Source organism: Syngnathus leptorhynchus, chromosome 1 (assembly GCF_054491065.1).
Source record: "Syngnathus leptorhynchus isolate UIUO chromosome 1, UIUO_Slep, whole genome shotgun sequence".
Taxonomy (NCBI): domain Eukaryota; kingdom Metazoa; phylum Chordata; class Actinopteri; order Syngnathiformes; family Syngnathidae; genus Syngnathus; species Syngnathus leptorhynchus.
Genome location: NC_141195.1, coordinates 20,161,099 through 20,172,214, shown reverse-complemented (window position 1 = coordinate 20,172,214; position 11,116 = coordinate 20,161,099). Strand labels below are relative to the sequence as shown.

The 11,116-nt window shown below is 39.4% G+C and overlaps 1 non-coding gene across 1 annotated transcript; it reads left to right on the top strand.

Annotated features, from left to right (window-relative positions):
- The first annotated feature begins 3,608 nt into the window (after nucleotides 1-3,608).
- Nucleotides 3,609-3,680, top strand: trnaa-agc (transfer RNA alanine (anticodon AGC)). Its single transcript has one exon. It is a non-coding gene; the product is annotated as a tRNA-Ala (tRNA).
- Nucleotides 3,681-11,116: the final 7,436 nt, after the last annotated feature.

Below are 11,116 nucleotides of genomic sequence, written 5' to 3'. Positions count from 1 at the left end.
AGAAAGAATATTGTATGGTGTCAGAATTTTAACACTCATCATTAATTCATTCTGTTTTGAAGAGCAAAGTCATTAAGCATGAGCATGGTTACTGTTGCTTATTATAAACCAAGTGGATAATGCATATGTTTTGAAATGATGATTGCCAATAAAGCAGAATGCCTAATTTGTCTGACTGATGCATTCAGATGGGCACATTTAATATTAATCAATTCTATGAATTATATGTAAATTAGGAAAGAAATTAGATCCAACATAGAGAGTTTTGTCTTTACGCAGTTCCCCTTTATTATTGTTTGTATTGAAAATATGTTTATACATATATGTACAGCATATTGCCATGATGTGTTAACTGTCAATTGTGTTGTTTTAGGGTGTCTTTCAAGAAGTATTTTGCTTTTTATCATCTAAAACACTGTTAATTGGGCAATTAGCTTTCAATGAACTATGTGGTCAAACTAAGTGGAAGGTATCTATTTCTTTGTATTTAAATTCTTTAATTGTTATTTCTGATGAACAGTATGCCTTGCACTAGCAGAAAATAGCCCAGAAAATCACGTAATTCACAATGCAGTATGACTTCTGTACTTTGTGAAATGTTAATGATTTGATATGATCAGATACGCAGCAAGGTCTGCAGAAGCTGGACAACAGGGAGATATACAAAACATGCAGGACACCACACTCCAAGGAACAGAATTGGTGACCCCTGGTTTTGAAGTAGGACTGGCAGGCATTCCAAGTCTTTCAGAATTCAAGCTTGATCAATTTTGGTGTGTTTTTCCCATCATAGTCCAGCAACCCATTGAGAAAGTGCAATAATAGTGCAGTACAACATTTGGGTCATGAGCCAGCATTTAGGAATCACTGAAGACACTCAAGCTTCTCCCCAAAAAGGTCCACACAATGTTTTTCAGTCAAGTTATTATTTGAACACCCAGTGTGACAAACAAAGGAAACATTTTAGCAACATGAAAACCATGGTGATAGAGAAAAAAATGAAAAGAAATGAATGGATTCTTGCTGTGCTTTTAACGACCAAGATGGCTGAAGAGAACATTTTGCTTGTTCAGAAAATCGACTTCCAGAAAGTTCCTCAATGTTGGAGTTGTCAAAAAGAAGAAATGTGATAAAGACTGGGAATGAGAAACCAGTTGGAGAAACACTTTTATAAATAGCTCCAGGTAAACAAAATTATCCCTTAAAAAGCTAACACAAAACCTGTCCCGACTAAATAAATGTGCTTGTGATACTATGGGGTAAATTGTCTTATCAGCGCTCAGAATACGTCCACACTAAGCACTGACCCTTTAGTGGGGATATTCTTTAGCAGCTTGAAGATAAATAAATCAATTCTTTGTTAAAGTTACTTGATTGAATACGACAGCTCTGGTGGCAGGGAAGGTTGAGATAAGAGCACTTTGTGATAGAAACATTTATCATGCGGCGGTGCAATCGCACGTAGCTTCTATTCCCACGTGTCAATTTATTAAGTACACCTAGATAGAGCCCGTGCATTATAATCAAACAGGGACTCGAGCGTTCTCTTAACACCTTTGGTTGATGTATTTTGCATGTTTTTTTTTCTTTTGTTTTCATTGTTTTCCTTCAGGTTGGCCACTTTAATTGAATCATGCATGACTACTGACACAGAACAAATTTCTTGGCTAGCACAGTGACTCTACAACAGGCACCAGAGGAATGATGTAAAAAGCTTGTGCATCTTATTTTTAGGGGAGATATCTGCACTTTTAAAAGAGAAAGGGGACTTAGAGACCTACCGTTGCGCAGTGTGACGTAAAAGGTTTAAATAAATCATGTCCCCTCTTAAAGGCCCGGTGCTGTAAACTTGAACCAGTTGAAAAAGAATGGAACAAACATGTTCCCCGAGTCACTTCAGACCAGAAATGACAACACTGAGCAGCACTGCGGTTTGGATTTCGAAATCTGCCATTTTTACTCGATAATGAGTAACAGCAAAACTTGTTTGACAGAAGCTTTAACATTAACACTGACTTGACTGTGGAAAAAAAACTTCAATAATGGTTGAATAAAAATTGTACCTATATACGTACTTGAAAAGAGTAATTCATGTTTAAAGTCAAAACTGAACTGCACTTAGTAGATAGCAGTGATACTTTCGTGCACTGCTTGTAGGAGCCGTCATACCCCTAGTGATACTTGTCCAGATTATGAGGTTCCACTGGTTTATTATTGTACCTAGTACACTAGTACCACCAGAGCTGCAGCCGCACTGTTCACTCATCCAAACCTTCATGCCTCCCAATTATATGAGTGAACATAAGTGTGACCTTCAACCAATTATTGTATGTAGAGGTTTTGCACCACCTGTTCGTAAAGGTCAAAATCGTGGTAATTCCGTCAAAAGGGAAAGAGTGTCGGATCAAAAATTACTTAGAGTGATAATTAATGCTAAACTACACAGAGCCATATAAATACGGTAAAAAGCAAATGTCAAAAGACTATCCTTTCTAAAGCCAAGGATGTCGTCAGCCATAAACCATTCAGTGTGTGACTTACTGTGTGAAGAGTTATCTGCAAAACCAACACTCAACGTTTTTTAAGTTGCAAAAAAGAGCGATAGAATATCAGTTCAATTATTCTCAAATTTAAAACTGCACAAAGTATGAATAAAGTAAACAATTTATTCGCCAGAGTAGAAGCTCAGATTCATCATTGTAATCTCTCATCGTTTCTGCTTTGTCAATTTTAAGTCCTCTCTTTTATGGTGTCTTGGATGCTTTTATTTTGTAGTAAATCATTTTGGTTTAAAAGCTTTACTTCATGCCCTTGTTTCCTTTATGGTGAATGTATCCTTGACACTCATTAAATAAAAATCAGGTAAAACTAAATAAATTGTAATTTGGTTTTATTAGTGTTACTGATGTGATAGTAAAATTGTCTTTATTCCATTGGGAGAACATGTAGGTAAACTGCTTAAAGATGAATTTTATCATCTGCTTTCTTTTGTCTGTTTTTGGTTTATGTTAGTATGATCGAGCAACCAATCAAATCAAATTGTTACCGTAAGAGTTTACACTGCTACTTGATGGCTCCTTCTGCATTTTAGTCTCATATCTCAAAAGAATCAAGCTTCATGAAACATGGTGAGTGTGGCTAAAGTAACTCCACTGAAGTGCCCAGGGCACTATCCAGGAGGAAACAACAAACCACCATACATTAAGATGATGGACCCCTGGGACGACCTGCTAAGTGAATGCCTCGGGCAACAGAAGCCCAGTAAGGAGAAGGAGCCAGATGGACTGTCATGGTAAGACAGTGGCATGTACCACCGTCAAGTGCTTGACATTGAGAAAGCATACCAACTCCTTGAAAAGGCTGGACTACATGACAGCACGAGTCTCTTAACATTACAGCAGCAGGCCCTAGAGTTTAGGGTTTACGGTTTGGGGTTAGGGGTTAGGTTTAGGGGGTTAGGGTCTCCATGTTTTGGTAGCTCTGAATAAATTACCTGCATGCAAACTGACTTTCACATGCATCGTATACTAGAATGACTTTCACGTACAGCGCACTAGAACCACCTATCTCAGGGTGGCTGGGGAACAGACAAGTGTCCATTGGCAGGTGGGGATGTAGCTCAGTGGTAGAGCGCATGCTTAGCATGCATGAGGTCCTGGGATCGTTCCCCAGCATCTCCATGTTTTGGTAGCTCATTGTGAATAGATTGTTTCACGTTGGCATCACATTGAACCCCCGTGGTGGCCGGGGACCATCCACTCAGCCATTGGTAAATGGGGATGTAGCTCAGTGGTAAGGTCAGAGTTAGGGCAAGCAGTATAGAGAATGGATGGATGGATTGTATTGTAAAGTACGATGATGATGAGACTATAGAAATCAGTTGAGTCTGCTTTAAGGTCATTTGATTTGAAAACATTGGTGAAAATGATTTCATTTTACTTCTGCATTCCTCTATTTCCTTGCATTAAAGCACATTACTTTATAAAACAGTTTAACTCTAGTCCACACATGCTTGGAAAATGACCTCATGCTTACAGATGAAAAATGCATTTTATAGCAACATTTTGTGGAATCATATCAAGATAGAGTTAACATTAGATAAAATGGAATAATGTGTACAGTAAAAAAGACATTTTGGTTCATATAGTAATCTGAACTCACAAGCTGAACGACAGTGTAAATAAATATGTTTGCTGTGCTGAACTGATTTGGTTTCCAATTTTTATGGTTGGATTGCATCATGGAAGCATCTGCTGCTGTGATTTTGTCACCCACCCAATCCCACAGGCCTTTACATGCTACGAATCTTCAGCCAGCAAGCAACAAGCAAGTGACAGATCATTTCAGCGGGTGTTATGTTCGTACAGAGCTTCACTTTTGCACGAGCAAATGTCTCGCAATGTGCTTGTGTGAAAAACAGATAGGAGCCCAATTTCCACACTGGAAGGAAAGGTCCTGGCAACGGAAATAATGCTGGCAAATGCAAAATAAAAGTGAATATATACTCATTGCATTTCATACAGTTGCCAGGTATTATTTGAATAGTGACATGTTGGCATGTTGCTGAAGGTCAGTGAAAGCATTCTGGTACATAATCACTACTTGTTATGGGCCATTACTCAGTAACAACAGAAAACAAATTAATCACAATGCCAGAGCAACTTTCCCCCCCAAAAAATGTCCAAAAGAAGGTTTTACATCTAAGTTGGTCAATCAATCAATCTAGCAGCTTTTGGACCCAGAAGAAAGTAAGACAGAAGAGATGTCATGGGCCACATGCTAACTGGAAGATTGGTGAGAAGTTCAATAAATAGTAAAAAAATAAAGTCAGGCTACTTTCCCAAGAGAATGCATTCTACACATGCTCTCGCACATCCGTCATACTTTCCAGGGGCGATCAAGAACCCTTTTCCAAACCTACAGCAACTGAGAACCAATGTGGGTGAAAACAACATCTATACAAATATAGGCTAGTGGTGGAACAGTGCCATCATAATTATTTTACTTTTACTGTAGATAAAAAGCACTTCGGTTTGACTAATGACTATGAGAAAGGAGATCAATAGTTCACAATTTCTTAATTGGTATACTGCTTCCTTCTTTTTGGCTTTACCAATGCTCCCTGTGCTCTGGCAGTCTTGACTGTAAAACCTCTGAGACTTTTGAGTTCATTTTGCTGCCACCATCATGTTTTTATTCAATGATGATTATTTTGCCCCTCCCAGAAGATCTATTTACATAAGAGACACTAAGTTTTGTCTTCCTAAGAACATATCCAAGTATGTTATTAGGAATACCCTACTTGGCAAGTTCACAAGCCTTCTTCAAATTGAGAAACAACCTTTAACCAGTGTATCGTCAATGAACTGTGCGCTCAAAAACTGGAAGTATTTCATCATTTAAGACAACGGAGACAAACAATGAAATTTACTCATCAATACCTGTATAGGTGACTGAGCTGGGCAGAAGGGCCATGGTCTAGAGCCCTCTATTGATGAGCCACCACTGGGTGTACTTGTCACTTTTGTTGGCAGTGATTTTGACAATTGGACGCTGTCATTTCTTCAGTGTTGTGCCAAGGAAAGATAAAACATTTATAAAAATGCAAAGACTGTACTCACTTTTGTGAGATACCGTAACTCTCAGGTGGCTTGGTAAACGTAGAGGTCAGAGGTCAATGTGAAAACTTTTCTTTATAAGGTACACTAAAGGACACAAAATGCTATGAAATCGACTCGGAGGTTGAAGTTTTATTAGGAGGGCGGACGTAGAGTGTGAGAATGATAGTGTGGTTGGGAAATCAATATTTCATCTCACAGGGTTTTTAGCAGAAGGTCTGTGCAATAAATACCACTGATGGGTGTTTTGGTGGCTGATACACACGAGGACACACGCATGCATACATACACGCACTTCTGCTTTCATGATGGAATTCTGAAACGGGGTGGTTACATGTACGTGTGTGTTCACAGCAGCATGAATAGCATGATAATAGGTGAAAGATATTGAAGCATGTGCTTGTTAATGAAATGCATGTATGTATTGATATTGGTAGGTCTCCAAGGCAAAGCTAAAAGTCTATTCATTTTTTTTTCCCCACATTCCATAACTTCTAAGGGAGAAGTGGTTCTATGCTCATTTGATAAATAATCAAAAGCATATTTCAAATAGGACAACTTAAAATGCATACATCTGTCACGACTCGTCCCCGGTCGGTCCATTATGTGTATATTGTCATGGTTTCTGTCCGTCTGTGTACTCACCCCTCCCTTCCTGTGTCAACTAACAATCCATGTACTAACCACAGTCACCTGCCTCTCGTTACCTGTCTCGTATTTAAGTCCTGTCTGCGTGGCACTTCTTGTCGGATCATCGATGTCTTTTTGGTTCCTGTCGTTGTCAAGTCTGTTTTGGTAAGACAGTCTGTCGGTTGGTCAGTTATGTCAATTTAATTTGTTCCCCTTATCCTGTCTTCTAACTACCTTTTTCCTCAAACCCAGGTCCAAGCTGCATTTGGTCGCCCTCCTCCATTCCGTTCATAACACCAGATTCAATATGATCTTTCTGCCTGCCGTGTGTTTTGTAGGAACTACATTGTACTTTATTTCATTGGCCCAGAGTGTTAAAGTTTTATGTTTACATGCAACTGTTTCCTCATTTTGTGGGCACCCTAGAGATGATGATACAAACCTTTAAATGTCGGGTATGCGCATGGTGCACTGGAGAATTCAGTGATAGGCAGCAAGTTTATGTACATCGATGAATGACTGGCATTGCGTGAATTGATTTGTTTTCCCCAAATGGTTTTATTTTTGACAAAAATGTCACATAATGTCACACTTTAGTTCTCTTTTTGACCCTGGTGTTTTGAGTACATTTGGGTCGGACTCATTGAAAGTGAAAGTTGTAAATTAATATGATTGGAAAGGTTTTAATTCACAGATATTTATTTACACAGCACTCCAGGGATTTTGGAATCCAGTTTTGTAAAAATGCAACAGATTTTGAGGGCATGGGAGTCACAAACATTCCATCCAAGTTGCAGCCCAGCAACAAACCATTAGCGAAGCTTTCTGCACATGCGGAAGGAGCCGCACTCAGAGCTTTGGGACTACACTTGCATCCATTCTACAAATCTATGTTAGCACTCAGGAAACTGACCCTGTCTAGTATTGGAGTGATGAAAATTTTAAGCTTGTGACCCAAAGGCTGATCAGGAGCTTGATGAGCATAATCATCACAGGGACAAACTATCATCAGCAGCAAAGTAGTTAACATGCTGCATAGTCACACACACACACACACACACACACAGCTGGAACAACAGAATAAAAGTCAGTTATATCCTTTTACATTTTATATCATGGAATTTTTTTCCGCGATCCCACTTAGGCAGCTCTACAGTACATATTTGAATTAAAAGCCTCGCATATAACTTAAATTCATCTGCCACTAACCCTGCTGTAACTGTAAGCGTGCCAGCAGAATTTTATCTGGGATCAGAACAAGACATGGAGTCCTATTGGACTATCACCTTTTGTGAATCTTAGACCTGCTTCTACAATGTAAAAAAAAAAAAAACGTCCCGTACAGTAGAAGAGCTAGCCTTGACACATGCACTCCACTGCACTGCACAGTTTTTCCTGACCTTTCGGCAGCCTCTCGCGCTACTCTGTCTCTTAAAGGGAGGGTGACCTCATCCCGCAAGCGTATGCGTCAACGCGCCATTAAGGGCAGCGCTTCACAAGATGATGCCTCCTGTCGTCACGAGGTTCTACAGATTAGATGATAGTGAAATTGAGTGTCAGGGTTAAATCGAGTTGTCGGCTGATTTGGCGCATTTGTGGCTGGGTGACGTCCGCCGGAGGCTGCCGAGATGAAGCTCTCTTAGTAACACTCGCCGTTATCCTCAAATAAAAACCTGAACAGAGCTAGAGGCAGAATCAGATTTGATGCTTAGTGGGTGCTGGGGTTCACATGAAGAATAGTTGAATGGACATGTCATCTTCAGGTGTATCTTGTTAAAACAAATGCAAATGAGCACCACGCCACCCTAATGAGATGAAAAGTTGCTGGGAAGGAAGTACTCTACTCCAGTTTCCCCAGCAGCTATTCTTTCACACTCGGTGCAAATTTTCACTCTCGTCAAAAACCGAGTCCAGTCCAGATCGAGCGCTCCAGGAAAGCTTTAGATGATTGAAAAAAAAGATATATCTTTTTAAATTGCCGGTACTGTGAGGAATGGTTATATTTTAAAAGGATTTCAGAGCTGTTGGAGTTGCGGCTTCTTGAGATTCATGAGTGACATCATGGAAACCTGTAAACTATTTCCATAATGGTTCAAATCCTAAATGAGCCACTGCCTTGATCCCAATGATTTAAGATCAGGTAACAGCAAATCGGCCGATGGCATTTTAAAAACCCTTTTGTGATGTGAATTATATTTTGGCCGATGAGGATACTTGAAAGAAAAAAGTGAAATTGACGAACAAAATCATGCAAATAAATAAGTAAATGCATTAAACCATTGGAAAATTATTTAACCCCCCCAAAAATTAGCTTATAAATAAGTTTAGAAATACCTTTTGTACTTGTTGCTGCAAATTGGACGAAGTTAATTGTACAGGTGGAACAACTTTAGAACCTCAGGAATGCAATGTAAACAAAAGATGGACAAAGCAAGCATTGATTGATCAATTTTATTTCGAGCTTAAAAACAGAAAAAGATATCAGTAAAATATAAAAGGAAAAAGAAAAAGAAAACAGGACAATAACAAAATGTCCCAAGCAAGTCGTAAATAACTTAACAACAATTACGTAGGACAGCTCGAAAAGGAGTAGGAAGAAGTTAAAGAACTTTTCAAATCCTACCCCCATTGCCAGGCACATATGACAAATAGAGTTAAACTAAAATAGGACACATATTAAGTCACTGTTAATTTCACAAATGTATCTGTTGGATTGCTCCCATTATTGGTTCAATAAAGTCACATCTCTAAGGACATCATTCTACAACCCGCAGACGCCATTCAGCACGTTATGTACTATTTTATGAGACACTAATATGTAGAATAATTAGCCAAATTTAAGCTGATGATTATTTAAAAAAGAGCTATAATCGGCTGATTTCATCATCAGAATGATTCTTCGTCGAGTCTGACTTTTTACCATAGAAGTAGCTCTTCTGTTAGAAAAAGAGTTCTCTGCGTGTCCTAATTACCTACTCATCTGAGTATTCAATTTGCTGCCGAAGGTGAAAAGAAATGCATACAAGCAATACAAGTGCAGAGAAACTGTATTTTTAGTAAGAGCACCGACACATATTTACAAATGGAAATTCAATGGGCTTTTTTAGTTCTATAATTGGACCGAGCTTAGAACTTGTAACTTCACTGTGTTTGTGCAGGGGGTTAGTGAGCTAATTAGCCATAAACAAGCAGCTCATAATGACTGTCTGATTCTGTTATGTTGTTGTTTTCACAATCAAGACTTTTATATAGCGCTTAATTTTGTTTGAAGCAATACTCCTCACTTGGTCTCTCACTGGAGGGATAGACAATGTTTGGAGAAAGATCTCTGCCAGTAAACATGCAGCTCTTATGCCACAGCACCTCCATTTGTTCCATATTCCAGATACCATCAATCGTGGTATCCGTGGCTGCCCTTGGGGGTGGGGGGGTGGGGCTGCTGAATCCCGGACAATTTGTGTCATGCGTGCTCATCCTGTCCCCCCATGTTGTGTCATGTCCATCCCGTTTTGCTTACGGTGACCTGACGTGTTTGCCGTGGCCACAAAGAGCAGAATGTAAGGAGAAAATGGAGCAAAAACATTATGGAGTCACTGTACTCCCGCAATTTGAGTCATTCAAGCGTCAGAAAAACTTGGAGGCATATTCACATGAAACGTCTGCTTACATGACAAGCAACATTTCCACTGCTCAACTGTCATCCCAAATACTTTCATCCTCAAGCTCACTCAGGTCAGCTTCTTTCATCTCTGTTTCAACGACATTATACGCATAACTTTGACTTAAAAATTCAGGATACATGTTTTTATGGTAAAATGAAACATGGCAAATACAGTCAATTTATAAAAGTAACACTGAGACTAAATAGTGTTTAAAAGAGTGCAGATATTATGACAATTGGTGAAGAAGTCCAATATATGCCTGTAAGCTATAGCGAATCAGCCTTCGGCCCTAACGTTGTTTTTAATCTCCACCTCAAAAAGGAAAGTGGGGGTGTAAATATTCAAAGCAAAAACATCTCAAAATAGATGCAAGTCCTCCCTAGGAAGGGATTTTGTTAAAGATGCACAAGTGAGATCAAAAAAGCAGATGGCTCAATGAATGCTGTCTTATCTCTTGACTGTGGGGCAGAGAACAACGAGCTTTCTAGTCCACAAGTCCTATTTACTCTTTTAGACTCCTCGACGGTGCAAAATTGACCTACAGGCTGCCATCTTTGAAGAACAAGAGGTAAAAATGACATTGCTCTCTCCTGAGCAGAATATTTGAAGTTATGTCTGTCAAGCTCCATTCGAGGCTAAGTACATCTACTGGTGCCTCCACTGAAGGTCAACTCAAATGCAAGCACATGCTCACTTATAATTTGGGCTTTGATTGAACCAAAGCCTAAAGGTCACCTGGCTCATCAGGACTTGAGAGTCTCTGACAGTGTTCTCTCGCATGATGCTTTGATTGGGCCCCATCACTCCTAAGCCACCAATTAGGACGTTGCATTGCACATTTGATGGGGTCTGCACTCAGCTTCCACTCCACGAGCGAGACGAGGAAAGCATCTATTCCATTCCATCTCAAGAGAAAGTTGTTGCTATTTTTAAAGTCTTTCAAGAGGGGAAATAAACTGTGGTTGCACGCTTATAAGTGCGGTGTGTTCAGAATTAATCACATGCAAGCTCATGTTAAATGGGGGTTAGCACACGCAATCCATGACTTAAAGCAGCACAACTGAAGTTGCTTGGCTTTTTTTCTAATATTTTTTTCTTGTTTTCTAGAGAAGCCTACGGGTTTTGTGCAAACACTGACTACCGTTATGAACTACTCATAATTTCCCTCATCCTTGTCTAAGGCTCTAGTTCCAGCTGAAGGAAAAA